Here is a 21,246-nt window from a genome sequence, read left to right as displayed (position 1 = left end):
ATCACTGAGTTAGAGTTTGAGTGTGCCTTGTGTGACTCTTTGTCCATTTCCCTAGAATTATGAAGGACTGTGCTTTAGTTAAGTCATAGTTAACATTTTCTATGCTCAATTGTATTTGTTGAATGCTTACTGTATGCAGAGCACTCTACTAAGCACATTGGAGAGTACAAAAAACAGAGTTAGTAGACACTTTTCATGCCAACAAGGAGTTTATATGTGAGGCATGGTTAGGGTCTTGAAAGCTGGTTTTAGTTTGTGGGGAAATTCTTACAAAGCAACAGGCCGTGAACATCATCAAAAGCCTCTGAGACCTTTTTTTATGTGCTCTGAAGCTAAGCATATGATTATGAAATTCTTTGTATATCCAGTACAATTTTGGGGACTGATAATGCTCTGAAGAAAACCAAGGTTATATACAGCCTACACAAGGCCAAGGATTTTCATTGGCTGTAAATTGACTTTAATGCTGTCACTGTCAAAGATGTTGGTTCTGGAAGTTTGTAATTAAACTGTGAATTTAATGTCAAATCTGGATTTTCCAGAACACTTCTAGATTTACTAAACTTAAGCATTTGCTTATGACCTGCATACACCAAGGTATATTGATGCCATTCACAACTGATAAATCTTTAGCCATCCCAGAGCAGCCCCCAAAATTCCCAAATGTGACATCACAGATGTGGCTCATCAAGTTCCCTGCCTTGAAAATCACACTCCTGCTGGATTGAATTAAAGGGAACAAACTGCTCATTTTCGATTTAAATCTGTGGACTTGGGCCTGTGGTTTTATAGCACTAAAGAATCTGGAAAAAAAAAGTCAAAGAGTTTTAGGCATGAAGACATTGACAATTCCCTGTGGCTATAAGCTGCTGTGGACTTATATGGTATATAACGTCACAATCTATTCAAAGTGTGATCACACAGTGAGGGGGGACTGTACTAAGTTAAGGAAAAGCTGTTACAATTGAACTTCCTGAGGAGTTTGTTGATATAAGTTAAAGCTTTTGCAGCATCATAATAGTTATTTCCTATTTCATGTAATACAATGCAACTGAAGTTGTAATGGCTCAGTGAGCGCATTATTCGGAGATACAGTTTTGGAACAAAGTGGCACTGAAGAAGCCAACTCAAAGTCCAGAGTTCATGTATTGGACTGCACTTAAAAAGGTTTTGCTTTCTGAATAGATCATCTGCACCCTCCCACTCAGCTTTGCAGTATATGCAAATTATATAGATTTTGAACTCTCCCTTACATAGTGTGGACAAAACTCTTGGCTTTCCACCATGCCACTAGTGGCGAGTGAGAAGTGCCACACTGTATCACAACCGCTTATTGAGCACTGCAGTGGGAGATGTGCAAAAGAAGCAAAACATGTGGTTACTACCCTTCAGATGCTTACCATCTAATTGGGATGCTGTAGGCATAATTTAAATATCATAGCCAAGAGGTAGAATACAGCAGTGATATCTAATAGGTACTAGTGAATGAGTCAATCAGTAAAAGATATACCTGAGTGTTGAGTGGCCGATAGGATGGCATTAATGAAAAGATAGGAGGATAAATTAAGGAATGCCTCAATAAATACCATAGATATTGGAAACATTTATAAAAGCTCTTCGAAGGAGGTTATTTGGGGAAGCTGAGAAGAGATGGAGATCTACCACTCCCTGTGAGGTATAGCATAGAAAACACTTGGCTCCAGTTCGCACACACCAGACTTGGCTCCTACACTGTCACTTCCTCCTAGGAGGTGCTCCAACATACCAGATGGAAACAATCAAGGGAGCAAAGATCACAGATTCCGTTCAATTTATAATTTCTGTTCTCTGGAAACTGAGGAGGCATCCTGCCTCTCTGCCCACCCCTTTCTACCCTTTCACCTTTTCCCCTTTTATCTTGCTCCCTTTATAATTGTCATTTTAATATAATCAGGGATTTCTTGCCTGCCTAGAAGGACCTGTCTGTCCTCATTTTCCTTGTTTTTGAAGAAATTATTCAGTCTGTGCCCTTGTTCTGTGTTCTCAATCAGTTAAGCAATACTATTATTGTGTGCTTACTGTGTGCAGAGCACTGTGCCAAGCAAACCTCACCATTGTCCTGCCCTTTCCCCTTAACCCCCTTGCTCCACAAGAGGGCTATTAATTAATGGTTAGCGTTTGTCCCATGGATGCATTTGGGCCGGTAGAGTCAATGATGACTGAGGACATTTCAAGTGCTTAATACAGTGCCCTGCACATAGTAAGCACTCAGACAACCTCAAGCATGAAGAAAGGCAAGGACAATCAATCAGTGGTATTGAATGAGCCCTTAGTGTGTGCAGACCACCATACCAAGCGCTTTGTCTTGTCTTATACTTTTGAGTGGTCTCTGACTCATAGTGACTCCAAGGACACATCTCTCCCAAAATGTCCCACCTCCATCTGCATTCGTTCTGGTAGTGTATCCTTAGAGTTTTCTTGATCAAAATCCGGAAGTGGTTTATCATTGTCTCTTTCTGCGCAGTAAACCTGAGTCTCCACCCTTAACTCTCTCCCATGCCGCTGTTGCCCAACACAGTTGAGTTTTGACATGTAGCAGATTGCCTTCCACTCACTAGCCACTGTACCACCTAGGAATGGAATGGGTTTGCCTCTGCTTGACTCTCCCTCCCATAGCTGAGACTGGTAGAGTACTGGAAACTCTCCAGGTTCAGTCCTGAAATGGGAACCAAACACTTGTGAAAGTACAATACCAAAGAATTGGTAGATACCATCTCTGCTCTCAAGGAGTATTGGGGAGTCTCCAGGGAGATGGACTTTAAGATAAATCACAGATAGAGGAAATAGAGTAAAAGTGCCGAGGGGCTAGGGTGAATGTCAAATACCTAAGAGGTACCCAGCCAAGTGCATATATAAAACAGAGGGGAGGGCAGATGGGGGAATTTAGGACTTAGAGAAGGCCTCTCAGAGAAGATGTGATTTTAGGAGAGTTTTGAAAGTGGGCAGAGTGATGGACTCCCAGCTATGAAGGGCTAAGGAGTTCCAGGCCTGAGAGTGAATGTGATACAAGGGGTTGATGGTGGGATAGACAAGATCAAAGTACAGAGATTAGGTTGGCATTAGAAGAGCAGAGTGTGTGATTGGAGTACAGTAGGAGATTAGCATAGTAAGGTAGGTGAGGGAGAGCTGTTTGAGTGCCTTAAAGCTCCTAGTAAGGAATTTCTGTATGATCTGGTATGGGTGGGCCACCATTGGAGATTTCTGAGAAATGGGGAGCTATGGACTGAATGTTCCTTCAGAAAAATGATCTGGGTAGCAGAGTGAGGTATAGACTGAAGGGGAGAGACAGGAAGCAGAGAGGTCAGCAAGGAGGCTGATGCAGTAGTCGAAGAGGAAAATCACAATGAATTGGTAATTTAGAGATAGGAAGGAGGATTTCTTGCGGGGGAAAGGGGACAGAAGAGATGAGCTAGATAGGAAGCAGAGGAATTATTTTTCAAATCACCATTTTGGGGGGAATAGTAAAGCCAACTAAGAAATATATAGTCCAGGACCAGATAGAAGGTAATTAAGCAAGCCCCTCCCATAGGGAACTTATCTGCTACTATCTCTATGTGGATAACTCCCAAATCTATCCCACCTTGCCTGATATCTTATCACATTTCCTCCCATCTCCACGGATTCTCTGAATTGCTGTTCTCCTATTAGCCCAACTCAATATATTTAAAACTCCCAAATCCTCTCTTCCACCTAACTTTCCCATCACAACCAACACCATCACCACTTTCCTGTCTCTGAAGCCTGTCTCATTGCCATTATCCATAACTCATCCATTCTTTCAATTTCTGTCCCTAATCTGTCACTGCAATCCCTATGGTGATTGCACCATGCTATTTCTGGTATCTGTCACTTCCTCCCTATCCAAAAGGCCAACAGACTTGTTAAGGCTCTTGGCCACTTTATTAGCTTGGTCTCCCTGGCTCAGTTCTCTCCCATATTCAGTCCATTCTTCACTCTACTGTCCAGATCATTTTAAAAATACTGTTCTGTAAGCCCTCCCCCCACCTCAAGTGGTTACCCTTTCCATTCCACATCAAGAAGAAACAAATGACCATTGGCATTAAATAACTCAATTTTTTCTTTCCTACTTATCTAATCTCGTCTTTCAGTACACCATAGCCCACAGTCTTTGTTATTCTCAACCTAACCTATACAGGATGCAACTTTTCTTTTCCCCTGCTGCTGCTCTTTTGCTAAATCCTCCACTGTTTGGGACTTCCTACCCTTTCAGATCAGACTGCGGTTCTCCCAATTTTTAAAGTGCTTCTAAAATCATATTTTCTCCATGAGGCCTTTACCTGATGAGTTTCTAATTTCTCCTGCTTACATCACTAATCATCACCTTGTTGTATCACCAAAATCCCATTCTTGCCAAATCCAATGACCTCTACCTCATCCTAATCCTCCTAGACCTCTCAACTCCCTTTGACACTGTCCTCAGTGTCACCCTCTTCTCAATCAATCAATCAGTCATATCGATTGAGTGCTTACTGTGTGCAGAGTACTGTACTAAATACCCGGCAGAGTATAGTACAATAGATTTAGCAGAAATGTGTCTCTGCGCATAATGAGCTTACAGTCTAGAGGAGGAGACAGGCATTAATATGAATAAATTATCAATTTGTAACAAATTATAATAAATCATTTAAAGATTTGTGCATAAATTTCTCCTGATAAGATTATCCAGTCTTGGCTTCATTGACATAGTCCTCTTCTGGCTCTCCTCATCTCTCTGGCTGCTCATTCTCAGTCTCTTTCATGGGCTTCTCTGCTGCCTCCCATCCCCTAAATGTGGAAGTCCCTCAGGGCTCAGTTCTGGGTCTCCTTCTAATCTTCATCTAAACTTTGAAGAACTCACTTTTTATGCTATATGTTAAACACTTACTTTGTGATGGGCATTTGTACTAGGTGGAGAGGTAGATAGAAGCTAATAAGGTTAGACACAATCTTTGTCCGACATGGGGCTCACAGTCCCACAATCATTTTACAGATTAAGTAACTGAGGCACAGATAATTTAAGTGACTTGTACAAGGTCAAACAGCAGAGAAGTGGTGGAATCTCTTTCCTGTGCTCTTTCCTTTAGGTCAAGCTACATTCACTCCCATGGTTTCAACTATCATCTCTTTGTGTATAATTCCCAAATCTAGATCTACAACCTTGAACTTTCTCCTGGCCTGCAGTCTTATATTTCTTCCTGCCTACAAGACATCTCTATTTGGGTATCCTGCCAACATCTCAAATTTAACATGTCCAAAACAGAACTCTTCATTTCCCACACAAACCCTGTCCACCCCCTGACTTTCCCATCACTGTAGATGGCACCACCATCCTCCCTGTCTCACAAGGCTGTAACCTTGGCATTATTCTCGACTCATCTCCCTCATTCAACCCACATATTCAATCTGTCACCCACTCTTGTCCGTTCAAACTTCACAAAATTGCTAAAATCCACCCTTTCCTCTCCATCCAAACTGCTACCACATTAATCCAAGCATTTATCCTATCCCGCATTGATGTCATCCTTTTCGCTAACTTTCCTGCCTCCTGCCTCTCCCCACTTCAGTCCAGACTTCACTCAGCTGCCTGGATCATTTTTCTATGAAACCATTTAGTCCATGGTTTTCACTCCTTAAGGACTTCCACTGCTTGTCTGTTCACCTCTGCATCAAACAGAGGTTTCTTACCATTGCCTTTAAAGCTCTCAATTCCCTTGCATCCTCCTACCTTTCCCCTCTGATTTCTTACTGTAACTCAGCCCCCACATTTTGCTCCTCTAATGCCAACCTATTCACTGTATTTCAATCTCCACTATCTCATCACTGACCCCTCGCCCACGTCCTGCCCCTGGCCTGGAATTCCCTTCTCCTTCATATCTGCCAATCTCTCTCCCCTCTCTCAAGCCTTCGTTAAATCACATCAACGTAAAGAGGCCTTTCCTAAGCCCTCATTTCCTCTTCTCCCACTCCCTTCTGTGTCACCCTTCTACTTGATGTAGAACCTGTACAACCTATATTCACCCCTCCCTCAGCTTCACAGCACTTATGTAAATAGCCATTATTTAGTTATTTGTATTAATGTCTAGACTGTTAGCTCATTGTGGACAGGGAACGTGTCTATCAACTCTCCTATATTGTTTTCTCCCAAATACTTAGTATAGTGCTCTTGCACACAGTCAATGCTCAATAAATTGGATTGATGGATTTATGGATATATCCCCCTTCACCATATAACTATTTGCATATTCATATCCTCATGTGCAAGTTTTGACAATATGTTACATACCTTATTACTTAAGTACTTATTCACGAACATGTCCCCTTTTCATTTTTCCTCTAATCGATATCAATCAATTCATGGTATTTTTTGAGCACTTACTGTTTGTAGAACATGGTACTAAACATTTGGAGGAGTACAGTACAAGAGAGTAGGTAGATAGACGTGTTCCCTGTCCACAAGAAGTTTACAGAGTAGAGGTGGAGAGAGACATTAAAATAAATTACAGGTGGATAAGAATCTAAGTACTCTGAGGGTGGGGTAAAAAAAAAAAGTGCTTAAGGGCTACAAGCCCAAGACCCAAGTGCACAGATGATGGGGAAGGGAGGATAAATACAAAAAAATGAGAGTTTAAGGAAGACATCTTGGAGGAGATGTGATTCGAGTAGGGTCATGAGGACAGGAGACGTAGTGATCTTCTCAGTAGGAATGGGAGGGAGTTCCAGCCAGGGGGAGACTGTGGGCAAGGGGTCAACTGTGAGAAAGATAAAACCGAGGTACAGTGAGTAGGTTGGTTTAGAGGATGTAGTAGGAGATCAGTGAGTTAAAGTAGGAAGGGGCTAGCTAAGTGGACTTAAAGATGATGGTAAGGAGTGTCCATCTGATGAGGAGATGGTTGAACAACCACTGGAGGTGTTTGAAGTGAAGGGAGATGAGCAATGAAGATTTTTTTTTAGAAAAATGATCCAGCCAACAGAATGAAGTATGAATGTAAACGGGATTCAGGGTGGTCAGCAAAGAGGCCGATGCAGTAGGCAAGATAAGAGCCTGGATCAGCGAAGTAGCAGTGTGGATAATAATAATAATAATGTTGGTATTTGTTAAGCGCTTACTATGTGCAGAGCACTGTTCTAAGTGCTGGGGTAGATAGATACAGGGTAATCAGGTTGTCCCACGTGAGGCTCACAGTTAATCCTCATTTTACAGATGAGGTAACTGAGGCACAGAGAGGTTAAGTGACTTGCCCATAGTCACACAGCTGACAAGTGGCGGAGCCGGGATTAGAACCCATTACGATGGGTTCTAATGGAGAGGAAGGGATGGATTCAAGAGATGTTGTGAAAATAAAAATGACAGGATTCGGTAACAGAATGAACATGTGGATTAAATGAGAGAAATGAGTCGATAATGTAGAGGTTATGAGACTGTGAGACAGAGAGAATAGAAGGGTTGGCTACAGTTTGGGAAAATCTGGAGGAGGACAGGGTTTGGATCGGGAGATGAGGAGTTCTATTTTGGACATGTTAAGTTTGAGGTGTCAGCGGGACATCCAAATAGAGATGTCCTGTAGGCAGAAGGAAATGTGAGATTGCAGAGAAGGAGAGGTCAGGGCTAGAGAGATAGATTTGGGAATTGTCTGAATAGAGATGGTAGTTGAAGCCATGGGAACTAATTAAGTTCTCCAAGAAAGTGGGTGTAGTTGGAGAGAGAATAGAAGGGCTCCCAGACCTGAGCACTGAGTTGCGAGGCAGAAGCTTGCAAAAGAAACTGAGAATGAGCAGGCGGGGAGATAAGAGGAGAAGCAGGTGAAGACAGAGTCAGCCAAGCTGAGGTTAAATAGTGTTTCCAGAAGAAGGGGATGATACACAGTGTCAAAGTCAACTGAGAGGTGGAAGAGGATTAGGAAGAAGTAGAGGCCATTGGATTTGGCAAGAAGGAGGTAAGTGGTGTCCTTAGGTTAGTTTCTGTGGAGTGGAAAGGGTGGAACCAGATTGCAAGGGTTTAAGGAGAGAATTGAAGGAGTCTATCTCCTATTTTAGAGTGTCTCTCCCCTGCTAGAGAATAAGCTCCCTGTGTGCAGTGATCCTGTCTACTAATTTTACTGGACTCTCCCAGTACTTACTAGGGTGCCCTGGCACACAGTAATGCTCAATAAATACTATGGATTACTTTCGTGATTGATTTATTGAAATTGATTTATTTAGTAGTCAAGTAAATTGATCATTTTTCAGTAAAAAAACAGCTGGTAAGCCCAAGCAAGTGTAAAGTAAATTGTGAATGCCAACAAGATTAGGAAGTGTGTGGGAGTTTCTGTGTGACGTTAGGCTAATGGTGCTCAGATAGGATACAATCAATCAGTGCTTCCTCTTAAAGAATCAGTCACATATATTTGTAAGTGCTGATGAACATTTTCAGACTCATCTTTCCCTGAAATACAGTTGTCAAGGCTGCACTAATGTATTCCTCCCCTTTACGTTCCTTTCTTGAGTGTGGACATGAAGAATAACTAAACTTTTATCTCATTACAAACCTGGCCTTTCAACCAGGAGATTCAATATGGAATAATAGGAATTTAAAAATGACCTTTGAGATCCTCTCATCTCTTCCCTAAGAAATGACATTACTTAAGCATAATTTTAATGCTAGACCCATTCCATTTTGAATTATTTAAAATTCTCATTATGTTCCTTAATTTTCACAGTTGTTGTTGTTATTGTTGATATGCTTGTCATTTGCTAGTTAGAGATTTCACTGTTCATTATTATTTATCAGTAAGTTATTTCCAGTGGTTGCATTTTAATTCAGGACCATTCTTCTGGAAAATCAAATCCAAAGAAAGTGAGGGCCTTTAAGACGTCATTTTAAACCCCTGAGGTTTCATTTGTTCCATTCTAGGGCACCTTTGATAGGTTTGTTGAAGCATCTGGGCCAGATTTCTAAGACTGATCCATGATCTGTGAAAACTTAAAGGCATTTTTTTTGCTATAAGCAGGATCATTTCCACCTTCTTCTTTTCCCCTTCTCTGATGCTGCCAATAAGATGTGTATGAAGTATTTATTTAATATTTGTAACTAAAAGATCACTTTAAAAACATTTTCAATTGAACTTTATTAAAAATGTGATCCAGAAACCTCTACTTTTGGGTTGTTCTTTCGCAAAAATAAAGCCTATATTTTTTACTATATTCCTTTAAACAAAATAAATATATTTACTCTTTAGGGCAGTTTACCATATGGAAGAAGTCTGGAGGCAGTGACTTACAAAGAGAGCCAGGGACAAAAAAGAGGAAATTGTATTAAATTGGGCCAGGCAGGAGGGAAATAAGCAGGTTCTCAGCTAAGATTTGTAATGAATATAGATGTGAGATGTGGAAGCTGAGGAAGGTTATTCATAGGGCAAGAGCTGAGGAGGCGGAAGCTTGAACAGTGAGCAAAGAGAATCAGAGATATCTGAATATAAAGAGATCAGTGGCAGGCATAAATATATAACAGGAGGAATATAGAGTAAAATAAGTCAAGCAAGTCTTGAATCTACTAATATATCATCTACTAATATCTTCATATGGGACTTTAAAGAGCTCTACGTGGGTGGCATATTTTAATTGTCTGTTGAGATATCGCCTAAATTTGAGCTGAGTAATTTCAAAAGTTTTTTCCCAGGGAATCCTCATTGGAATGGGGATCATTTGTTTATGTTGAAATTTTTTGTAGTAAATCAAATATAATCCCAATTTTCATTTTTGAGCTGTATCCCTGTGTGAACTAAAATCTGTGGTCTGTAAGTGGATACTGCCAGCTCCTGAACTGTGATCACAACAGGTGTCTTTCAGTATTTAGACACACGATTCTTGACTTTTTTTCTCCTAGAAGGGTTTATGTTAAGCATTAATGTTTCTAAACATTGAAAATGGAAAACTTTAAGCCTAGGTACTGGCACATAATTTTACAGGATCGAATTTGGTGTCTAATTACCTCTTACTAGGTTTGTCTTTCTAAATTCTACTTAATAGTGACAGGAGATTAAAATAGCTCCTTACATCTCTTAGCTGATCTCCAAGGGGAATTAAATTGACTAAATATAAAAACCATTCCTTCCTTAGAGCAATCTTATTTGCTATTTAGGATTTTAGAATTGCTATTCAAATTCATTCTCTGGTCTTTATCAAATAACACATCAATAACAACTGGCTGCTTTTTTTCTGTCTCTGCAGATGACACAGATTTGTACAACACAGAATCATTTGAGAGTGATGTTATTCTTTCAGTTGGAGTTCCCACAAATTCCCATGCCTCATCCAATTGTTTTCTATCCAAAAAGTAGTATTGAGAGCCACAAGTCAAGAAAGAATTGAGCTCACTAGTCTTTGGCAACTCTCTAAGTTGGTGAACTTTCCCCCTCACTGACACTAGTCCACTTCCCAGGAGTTGTCTTTGCCATTCATCACCTCATGCCTGACCTGATCACACAGAAAAACAAAAGGTGCTGAAAAAAGTGGTGACTGAATCTTGACCAGGCAGGAACCTAGGAGTGCAAATTTCCTGTACTGAGCTCCCTGCCCTTATCGCTTTGTATGGTCTTGCTTTACAAGTTTTTATAGCTTTTCAAATGAAGCTTTAAATTCATAGGGATACCCATTCTTAATGCCCCAACCTAAATGCACATGGGAGCATAACCATACTGGCAATCACATGTTGTGGATTTAATAGGGCCATTAGTAACACTCTAAACTCCCTTTAGATTGTAAGCATGTGTGGGTAGGGACTGTGTCTACCAACTCTGCTATATTGTTCTCTCCCAAGTGCTTAGTACAGTGCTCCGTACACAGTAAGGGTTCAAAAATATGATTGGTTGATTCTATTGTTAAATATGTGTTGCAGAATTAGCATGGCCTACTGGAAAGAACATAAGCCTGGGAGTCAGAGGACTTGGGTTCTAATCCTAACTTTGCCAAATACCTGCTGGGTAACCTTGGACAAGTCACAGCTTCTCTGGGCTTCAGTTCTTCTATTCTCTGACCTATTTAGACTGTGAGTCGCACAAGGGACAGGGACTGTGTCTAGCCTAATTCACTTTTTTCTACCACAGTGCTTATAACAGTGTTTGATACTTAGAAAAAGCTTAACAAATACCATAAAAAAACTCAGTTGGCTCCTTAAATTCCAAATAGATTATTTGATAATATGTTAAAGACCAAAATGAAGGGGAAGCCCACCTTCCCTAATGTTAGAGCTACCTCCAGTTAACTTGGGAGAAAATTTACAGTTTCCTATTCTCGGGCTCAGGAGTAAGAAGATCCATCTTTCACTATATGGTCTCTTGTTTGGCAGGGGCAGGGCCTCCCTTGGAAGCATGGGCTGTACTTCCTTGCAGCCCTGATGGGACCTAGCTATAAATCCCAGGACTCAGCTTAGGCCTCGCTAAATTGGGGCCCTGGACTGATCATTTACCTATGGAACTTTCACCTAGGGTCCCTATCAGCTTCAAAGGATTGCAGTTAACTATTTGCTATTTATTTATCCACCTTTGTTATTGCTATCTACTCACACTCTTTAACTATCACATTTTTATTAATTTATGACTGCTTGTTTTCTCCATTACATTGTAGGCTCCTCAAGGGCGGAGTTACACTTTATACTTTTATATGCTCCTCATTGCCTTAGTGCTCTGCACACAGTAGGTCCACAATATATGTTCCCTCTAGACTATAAGCTCGATGTGGTCAGGGAATGTGTCTACCAACTCTGGTACATTGTTTTCTCCCAAGTGTTTAGTGCAGTGCTTTGCACATAGTAAATACTCAATAAATGCAATCGGTTGATCAATTGAATCAAAACATGGAATATGTGTGATGGGAATTCGACCTTCAATTGATTATCCAGTTTCATCCTATATAAAACCTGCAACAAGCAAACAAACAAACTTGTTAACAAACTTGAATTGCATCCTAGGGGAGTTAACTATAAGATAATAAATGGCTAAATATTTTAATTTCCTTGAATGTGGGATTTTAAACAAGTGCAGTTTGTTATGATAATGGGGGATTGTGAGCCTTATCAATCAGTTATATTTATTGAGCACTTTGTGCAGAGCACTGTACCAAGCCCTTGAAAGAGTACAATATAACAAACACATTACCTGCCCACAATGACCTTATAGTCAAGAGGAGCCTTGAAAGTGTATGCTTGCATCTAAATTTACAGGAACAGAATCAGGACATAAAGTGAAAAATTCAAAATGCCTATACTAGTAATATGAAATTACCTATAGCTAGTAAGAAGGCTCTTATCAAGCCAGCTAATGAAAAGTCAGCGGTAACATGGCCATAATAGAAAGAACATAGGTCAGGGAGTCAGGAGTCCTGGGCTCTTTTCCCAGCTCTCTCACTGTTCTGCTTTCTAATATTGGCCAAGGCACTTAACCTCTTTGTGTGAGTTCTTCGTCTGAACAATGGGGAACATACACTCTGCTTTCCCTCTCTTTTTGGTTATAATTCTTGGTTGTACAGAGACTGATAGTATCATGGATACCCTAGCACTTCACGAAGTGTTAGCCCATCATAAATTCCATTACTGGAAGTGCTGGTGATAGGATATTTCGTCTACCTTTTACTCCAACAGTAACCAGCAGGATTTTCCTCTTTACTGCTAACACCTGGCAAAGGACAATTAAAGTTCTACCCATAGTTGGTTAGTAAAATTTGAATTGTAGCTTTCAAGGCCATTTCTCAATGCTTGTTCATTGGGCATTTCACCCTAATGCATTTGAAATGCTGCCTAAAAATGTGTGCATATATATGACCTGTTTACAAGGTAGATTCCATTATCGAAGAAACCCTTGTGCCTCTCTAATAATTTCTCTAGCAAGAAGGATCAGATGAATTATGTCAGGGGTTTCTCTAAATTCTCTAGACTGTAAAGTTGTCTCTGGCTGTAAGCTCCCTGTGGGCAGGGAATGTGTCAGTTTTTTGTTATGCTGAACTCTCCCAAGCATTTAGTACAATGTTTTGCACAGAGTACTCAATAAATATGATTGAATAAATGAATGAATGAATGTACGAATCTATGACTAGAACTCTTACACAAAAATTGAAACACTGATTGAAACTGGAAGTTCTCAAAGGACAGACCCAAAATATAGACCTGAGGAGTGTAATGGGGTTACTCATACATGAACGAGAGCATGCGTCAATTCCCTACAAAACACCCCTCCAAAAAAATTTACATTTACCAGTTAAACACTCAGAAAATAATATAATTTCTTAGTTACACTGCTGCCTGAATTTGCAGGAATCTCTTCTAAAACAAAAAGCAACCCCCTCACCAAGAAACCTATAGGCCACAAATCTCTTTCCATTACAAACCATACCCCTCTCAAAAAATTCATTCATTCAATTGTATTTATTGAGCGCTTACGTGTACAGGACACTGTACTAAGTGCTTGGAAAGTACAATTTGGCAACAGATAGAGACAATCCCTACCCAACAACGGGCTCACAGTCTAGAAATGGTCTCACTTTTCACCCCAGTCACTCCCTGCAGCAGAACCCCCTCCCCTCCTTACAGCTGTTGCTCATTGCTGGGGCTGATCCTAGAATGTGATGGGCAGGAGGATGTAGTAATAATAGTTATAATTCTGGTTTTTGTTAAGTGCTCACTGTGTGCCAGGCACTGTACTAAGCGCTGGGGTAGATACAAGCAAATAAGGTTGGACATGGTCCCTGTCCCAAGTGGGGCTCACAGTCTCAATCCCCATTTTATAGATGAGGAAACAGGTACAGAGAAGTGAAGTGACTTGCCTAAGGTCACACAGCAGACAAGTGATCAGAGGAGTGGGACAAAAGGAGGGTGAGAACACAGGCTAGGCTAGGAGTGGTGGGAAGAAAAGGGGATGACATCTTTGGGGCGAGAGACAATGAAGCCCACATGTTGTTGCTCCAGTCCAGTCCAGGAGCCTGGAGCACCTAGTGTTGTGCCTTGAAGAGGCATCTGACCAGGATCTCCCTGCCCTCAGGTAGTACCTGCTTCAGCTCTTTTTCAGCAGCTGGTTCCCAGGGAGAAAACCCAAATTTATAACTCAGGGAATAAGTGAATAAGAGCATGCTGGGAATGAAAGTTTTCAACCTTTTTCCAAATGAGGAATTTAGAAATACTCCCTGGAAAGCAAAAGTCTTGTCAGAAGTCGAACTTCTCACCTCTAGGCCTAGGGATACAGAGGAGATAGTTGCCTGAGGGCTGAGTGAACTACTAGAAGAGACTTAATGACCTCTAGAATCTGGGATACCTCTCCATTCCAGGTCCCAGCTGGGGAAGAGGAAGGGAGATGAAGTCCAGGGAAAGAGGTTCTAAAATTCCAGGGGAGCTTTTTCTGTTTCCATTTTTTCCTGTTCCTCTCTCTCACTTCCCTTCTTTTTTTTCCTCTCTCTCTCCCCTCTCATCTCCCTTTTTCTTATCCTTTCTACTGCCACTGCTGCCTGATAACATCATGCCCCACATGGAGGCCTTGTCAAAGTAATTAGCCCCAGGCCCTTCTGGTGTTTGATGCAGCTCTGTAGGTCTGTCCTAGTTTAATGACAACATTTTGCTTTAGGAAATGCATTTAAACCAGGCCTCTTCTGCCACCTCTTTGTTTCCACACCTTTTATCATTCTCAATTAAAAAAAAAATCTCCTTACCTGGAGCATCTTTAGGGCAGGGAGTCCAACTGGCTGTATTTTTTAGTTGATAACCCAGATTATTTCCCATCCAAGATCCCAGACAGGTCCTGTTTTGCTGAACCCCCAGTATTGAGTGGGGGTTAAGCAAAACAGCACCTGTCTAAATCGAGCTAATGATGTAATCATGTGGCCTCTGTGTAGCAGCAAACCCCTCTTAATTAAAATCCTCCTTTTTGTTAATATTTAAAATAATTTTAAAAGTTGAGACAGGAAGAGCAAGGAACTCACCGAAATAGAATGGGGGTATATTTTCTCTTCAGTAGAAACAGAGAATCATTTTGTATTTTGTTATAATGTGGTTAACTAATCTATCTTTAAATATGTATTAAAGAAAGATTTCCAGAAAATATGTTCCCAGTTCAGCATAATAATGATCTTGTCTGTTGTTCTTATTTAAATTTAAGTGCTGAAAAACATTTAAAAGATGTTTAGGAAATAGTTTTAAATATATGTATTTATCTTAGTAATAGACCTTTCTCAAAGTAAACTGAATTTATCATCCAGTATTTTCAGGCTTTCAACAATTCTGCTTTTAAACTTTCTTTATATTCACACCTATTTTAAAATATATTTCTCTGCTTGCCTATAAAGAGATATGATTTTTAAAATATGTGATTTAAATACATTTGCATCATCTTATATTTAGAAATATGTTGTTTACATTTTTGTATTTTATAATTATTATTTTCACAGATGACAATGATTGATTCCTTTTAAGACTTATTTGGAAATTACAAGGGAGCATTTTTAATCAGAAATATTTTGGTATAGCTGATTTTTTGATTTTCATTATTGAAAATGGATATCCTGAAATGCCCCCAAAATAGTTAGAAAAAGTAGGATGAGGACTTTGTATGTTGTACATGTTTTCTCTTTATTATTGTTTATCATCTTCATTTTCTAGAATAGTCAAATAATATGTCATAATGAAAGTCCATAAAGTGGGCTCTATTAAATTTGTGATGTTATTATGCTAATTTTGATTTTAATCTTCATCCCACTGAATTTTTTAAAGTTCTGTTGTTCTTCCTTGGTCACTACAGTGTTTATGTACATGATTCTAAGATGAGCAGTTTAGTTTGGGTAGTCTTACTTTTTTACTCATTAAACTGGATAAAATACAAAAATCTTCTACTATTTAACTGTAAATTTAATCTTTTTAAATTTAATTTTGACCACCTAGAAATAATTCCTGGCAAATACAAATGCCAGAAATATGTTCCTCATGAACCCTACATTTAGCAACGTTAACTTCCAAATATTTCCTCTGATTTGGCATCCTGTTCTATACAGATAGATGTGTGTGGTTGGAAAAATATTACCTAGTTCCCTACCAGCATTCTATCTAAAATATATAAGATTGCGTTTGCATACATTACCTAGCCTCTGATTCCAGGGTGCTAGCATTGTGGATATCCAGATCATATCTTTATTCTGACCATCCTCAGGCAGTACAGAGCATATTCACGAGTAATTGAAAAGTACATATTGAGTGAGCAGAATGGATGGAAGCTGATTACCCAAGCAGATGTTGGATAGTTGGATAGATGTTAAATAGGTGGACATATGCAAGCAGGGAGGGCAGAATAAACTTTTTCAAGACATATTGAAAAAATAGTTTCAAATGTTGTGACATAGCAGCAGAGTTTTAAAACAACAGCAACAGACAGACTAGCCTGGTATGTGGTAATCAAGAGAGGGAGTTGCTTTCTAGAGCAGAAAATATAAGAAAATTGGGAGACTTCAAGGCATATTTGAAAGCAGTGACAGGCACTGTGTAATCTTAACACTCGCTTAAAAAAAATGTTGATTTCTCCATGAGTCTTTCGGTCATATCCACAAAAATGGCCATAATTAATCAATCAATCCTATTTTAGAGTCCTTCTGTTGCAGAGCACTATAACAAATTCTTGGGAGAGTATAATACAACAGAATTGGTAGACACTGCCTACAACAAATTTACAGTCTAGAAGGGGAAAAAGACACTGATATAAGTAAATTGCCAATATGTACATAAGTGCTGTAGGGTTGAGGGAGAGATGAATAAAGGGCACAAGTTCAAGAACAATGTAGAAGGGAGAAGGAAAAGAGAAAATGAAGGGTAGTGGGGAAGGTCTTTTGGGGGAGATATGCTTTGAAGATGGGGAGAGTGATCATCTTTCAGATTTGAAGTGGGAGGGAGTTCTAGGTCAGAGGCTGGACTTGGGTGAGGAGTCATAGGGGAGATAGCTGAGATGAAGGTGCAGTGACTAGATTAGCACTATAAGAGTGAAGTGTGAGGCCTGGATTGTAGTGGGAAATGAGAGAGGTAAAGTAGCGGTGGGCAGCTTTAGATACAATTTCTGATTGAAGCCGAGGTAAATGGGAAATATCTGGAGGTTCTCGAAGAGTGCAGAACCATGAAGTGAATGTTTTTTAATAAAAAATGATCTGGATAGCCGAGTGAAGTATGAACTAGAGATGGTAGAGACAGGAAGCAGGGAAGTCAGCAGGAAGGCTGATGCAGTAATGAGAGTGGGATAGGATAAGGGCTTGGATTAAAATGGTAGCTGTTTGGATGGAGAGGAAAGGGCAGGTTTTAACAAAGTTGTGAAGGTTGAACTGGTAGGAGTTTGTGACACTGAATATGTGGGTTGAATGAGAGAGATGAGCAGAGGACAATGCCCAGGTTATGGGCCTGTGAGACAGGAAGAACAATGGTGCTGTCTACAGAGATGGGAAAGTCATGGGGAGGACAGAGTTTGGGTGGGAAGATGAGGAGTTCTATTTTGGACATGTTAAGTTTGAGGTTTCAACAGGATGTCCAAGTAGAGATATCCTGAAGGCAAGAGGACAACTTTGCGTGTTGTAGCTGCTGCCCAGTCCATTGCAGGGAGGTGGCCCATTCCTCCATCCCTGCTAGGCTCTGGCCTCGCGTCCAGCCACAGCTGACCCCAACAAAGGCCGGCCCGCACCTAAGGTCCTGGCAGCCCTGGCACCCATCACAGTGTCTGTATCAGGCCCCCACTCTTGCTCCCATTGTGCCTGCATGGATGTGCATGGGGAGTTAGGGAGAGACGGGGGGACATAGGGAGGCCAGGATCAGATTGCATCACGTGATTGGCAGGGGCAGGGAGCCCCACATTGAGTCATACTTCAGTCGCTCATACCAGGGATTGATTAGGACACCCAGATTGTCAAAATATAAACAAGCACCTTTTGTGCAAATCACACCCCCACTGTGGCTCACCAATTGATATTACAGATTCGGAGGTTGGAGCAGAGGTGAGACCGGCTGAGTTTCAATGTATGCAAACTACGGAATTACTCCTTCAGGAAAACAAGTTCACTGTATGATAATGGACTCTGGCTTCCCCAAAAATAATATTTCCTGGTCTTCTGCCAAGTTTTAAATAGAACTGCTATTACTATGACCATCTTGTCCCTTCACAGCTTTATCTTCTGACGTTCTTTTAAAAAAAAAATACCAAAGACTTTTCTTCCTTTGTATGATCCAATGATGTCAAGCATAGTTATTTCATTCCCTCAGGTGGTACAGGGTAGCACAAATATTTTGCTTCCATTTTATTTTTAACCAATAGGTAATGGAATGGCAAAATATACTTTATTTTCATTAGAATTGGTAAGGTGCCCATCTTTCTTGGGTTTTTTTCTCTTTGTTCACTCATCTAAATGACTGGTTTTTTAAAATATTTGTGCTTTGATATCTTATGTTGCAACATTTTCATTGCCACCACCCTGTCCATTTTGCTAAACCCCTTGATTACATTTAATAATCTTGTTAACTACACTGGTGATATTCTGTGGTTGGTGACTTCTAGACAGTGGATTTTATTTGGGACTTTTTTTATGGAAATTGCCATGGCTCTGTCTGCATAAGAGGATCAAGTTGCTGCTCTGGGCCAGAATGTTCAGTTAAATGGTGAACATTGGTTATTTTTGTGTGCAGTTCAGCCATGTGACCAAAAAAATAATAAATCATTCAATGGCTTTTATTGAGTGCTTACTGTGTGCAGAGTACTGTGCTAAGCATTTGGGAGAATCCAATACAACAAAGTTGATAGACATGCTCTCTGCCCACAAAATGTGAATTTATTTGACACTATTCCAACTCTAAATTATGTTTGAAAGTAGCAGTATGGGTCATGTTGTTCATTTTTCTTTTTCATATTTCATTAGTTTTTCATTTCCCCTCAATTAACAGTGTTTTACTTCAGCATATGACAAAGCAAATCAAGTATTCCAGATTTTTAGCCATAATATTTCTTGTGCTTTTATGTTTTGCCTGGATATTTCTGATGAGAATCTGATAATTTCTCTCCCAGGTACATTTGAAATTGCTCTATTTTTCTGAAACAGAGCTATCAAACGCACTGGGGTATATTTGGTGAGGATGTTGTTGTTAATTTTGTCCTTTTTATAATATGTTTATGGCACTCCTGTCAGATTCTTTATATGCACATATGCTTCTTTATTAGTCTCTTGTCCATTACAAAATACGGAGGTATACAGTATCAAACATCAATTTGCTTGCTAAATTGATTGGCAATAGTTTGATCCATGTGACTATTTAAAATATCTAAAAAGGAAAAAAAATGTAACTGGAGTAATCCAAAATTTTCCAAGAATACTTATTATCTTTTTTTCCTAGAACTTTGGAATGCTCAAATAAGTTTTATCAATCAACAGTTTAATGGAGCACTTATTATGTGCAGAGCACTATACTAATTGCTTGGGATAGTATAAAATAATAGTTAAAAGGCATGATCCCTCCCCACAAGGACTTTATATCAGTAATGTGTTTTGGAGTTCTGTGGTTCTCACATTTCTGGTGTAAGTCAAGAATCTCCGCAAATGGAACCATTAAACCTAATCCTTGGAATTTATGTCTCCTCTCTTCTGACTGATCAAATGTCTCTGCTTCTTTATTCATTTTTACATTAACTCCTGATTTTCTTTTTTTAAATTTTTTTTTTATTTGAATGGGTTTTCTTTTTGTTCATTGACTGGGTAACTGAGGAAAGGCTACAGAGGAAACAAGACCTAGTTGGAGAGTGAAGCAGATTTGAGTAGGAGGTCGAGAAAACTGCAGAGAGAGAAAACAACCTGTACTCTCATGAAGGAAATCCAGAAAGACATTTGGAAAATAAGAAATAACCCCTTCTGAAGACTGAAGCAAAATACGTTTTTGAAGTTTTAGTGGTCAGGAATCAGGAGGCCGTGATGCTATTTTTCTTTGCCATCCTGTATATGATGCCATTGGATAGACTTTGCAGCATATGCAGAAGATTTATCTCCCAGAGATCAAAGCTATAATATCTGAAATTAACCCAACAGTCATACTGATCTTGGAAAATGCTGAGAGAAATCACTTTTTTGCTTGCAGGATTATTTTTGTATTCTAATCTGTTATATACAGAAGCTAGATGACCAGGTATTTGTGGGACAAATTCTTAGATCTTAGTGACCATTTTGCTAAATAACTTATTGAAATTGATTCACAAAATGAAAGGTCACTAGGGTTTTTTGTTGTCCAGTTTTCAGCTAATTTGGCCCTGTTCAGTATGGAATAAACCTTGGATTGTGTGTCCAGTCTTGGTATTTTCAGCAGTTCAGCTGCCTCAGCCTAGTTCCATAGCCCAGAGGTGGAACTTCTGTACATGGGAACCTGGAAAGAGAATATAGTGGCTATGGAGAAAGTGGGGAGAATCAAGGTTTCTCTTAGAGAAGTGCTTTAGTTTTGGGTGAAGCTCAACATATCTTGTAAAATGGCACACGTGACATTACAGAGTTCCTCCTGGAGAAGTACTTTTAGCTTTGGGCTAAGCTCAACATATTTTGTAAAATGACACATATGACATTAAACTGTTTACCTGATGAAACACGTGATGTCCTGTACATGAAGTTATGTGCATCTTGACACCCAGCATTCCCACAAATCATGAAGAACTATGATATTCATCAGTACTGTTTTTTGATTCACCCGGCCTGTTTTGTTTTTCAATTAGAAATGTGTTGGTGGGTTGTCAACTTAGCGGGACACTTAGCCCAAATGAACAGAAACTAGGAAAGGAATTATAAGGACAACTGCAGACCACTATACTAAGTACTTGGGAAAGTACAATGCAACAGAGTTGGTAAACACATTCCCTGCCCTCAAGGAGCAAGTTTTACCTCAACTGTTTGTGTTTCTCAGATCATTTTGTTGCTAAAGCTTCATATTCTTACATTTTTCTATAACCAAACAACAAGTTAAGATCATTTAATGTCTTAAACTCAAAGGACTTAGGGATTTTCCATTGTAGAAAAATGATAAATGGTTTGATTTTTTTTTTTAAGATTGTCTCTCCTTAACAGGAAGGAGTTGGCATGCATAATTTTCCAGGCTGGTTTTTGATGTGTTTGACACATTCCCAAATGATTTCTGATGAGAGAATGAGATTTGTTAGGCCTGGCTATCGCCTTGCTACTAAGATCCTCTATCTACAAAGCAACAGT

The 21,246-nt window shown here is 39.7% G+C and overlaps 1 protein-coding gene and 1 non-coding gene across 6 annotated transcripts in view; one reads left to right on the top strand and one right to left on the bottom strand.

The window, feature by feature from the left end:
- FGF12 (fibroblast growth factor 12) overlaps positions 1 to 21,246 on the top strand; it is a 443,674-nt gene that overhangs the window by 309,598 nt on the left and 112,830 nt on the right. The gene's annotated exons all lie outside the window — the stretch shown is intronic.
- On the bottom strand, positions 2,568 to 2,705 carry LOC114813416. Its single transcript, XR_003761136.1, has one exon. It is a non-coding gene; the product is annotated as a small nucleolar RNA SNORA7 (small nucleolar RNA).

Source organism: Ornithorhynchus anatinus, chromosome 7 (genome assembly GCF_004115215.2).
Source record: "Ornithorhynchus anatinus isolate Pmale09 chromosome 7, mOrnAna1.pri.v4, whole genome shotgun sequence".
Lineage (NCBI taxonomy): Eukaryota > Metazoa > Chordata > Mammalia > Monotremata > Ornithorhynchidae > Ornithorhynchus > Ornithorhynchus anatinus.
This window is presented reverse-complemented; position numbering and strand designations above follow the sequence as displayed.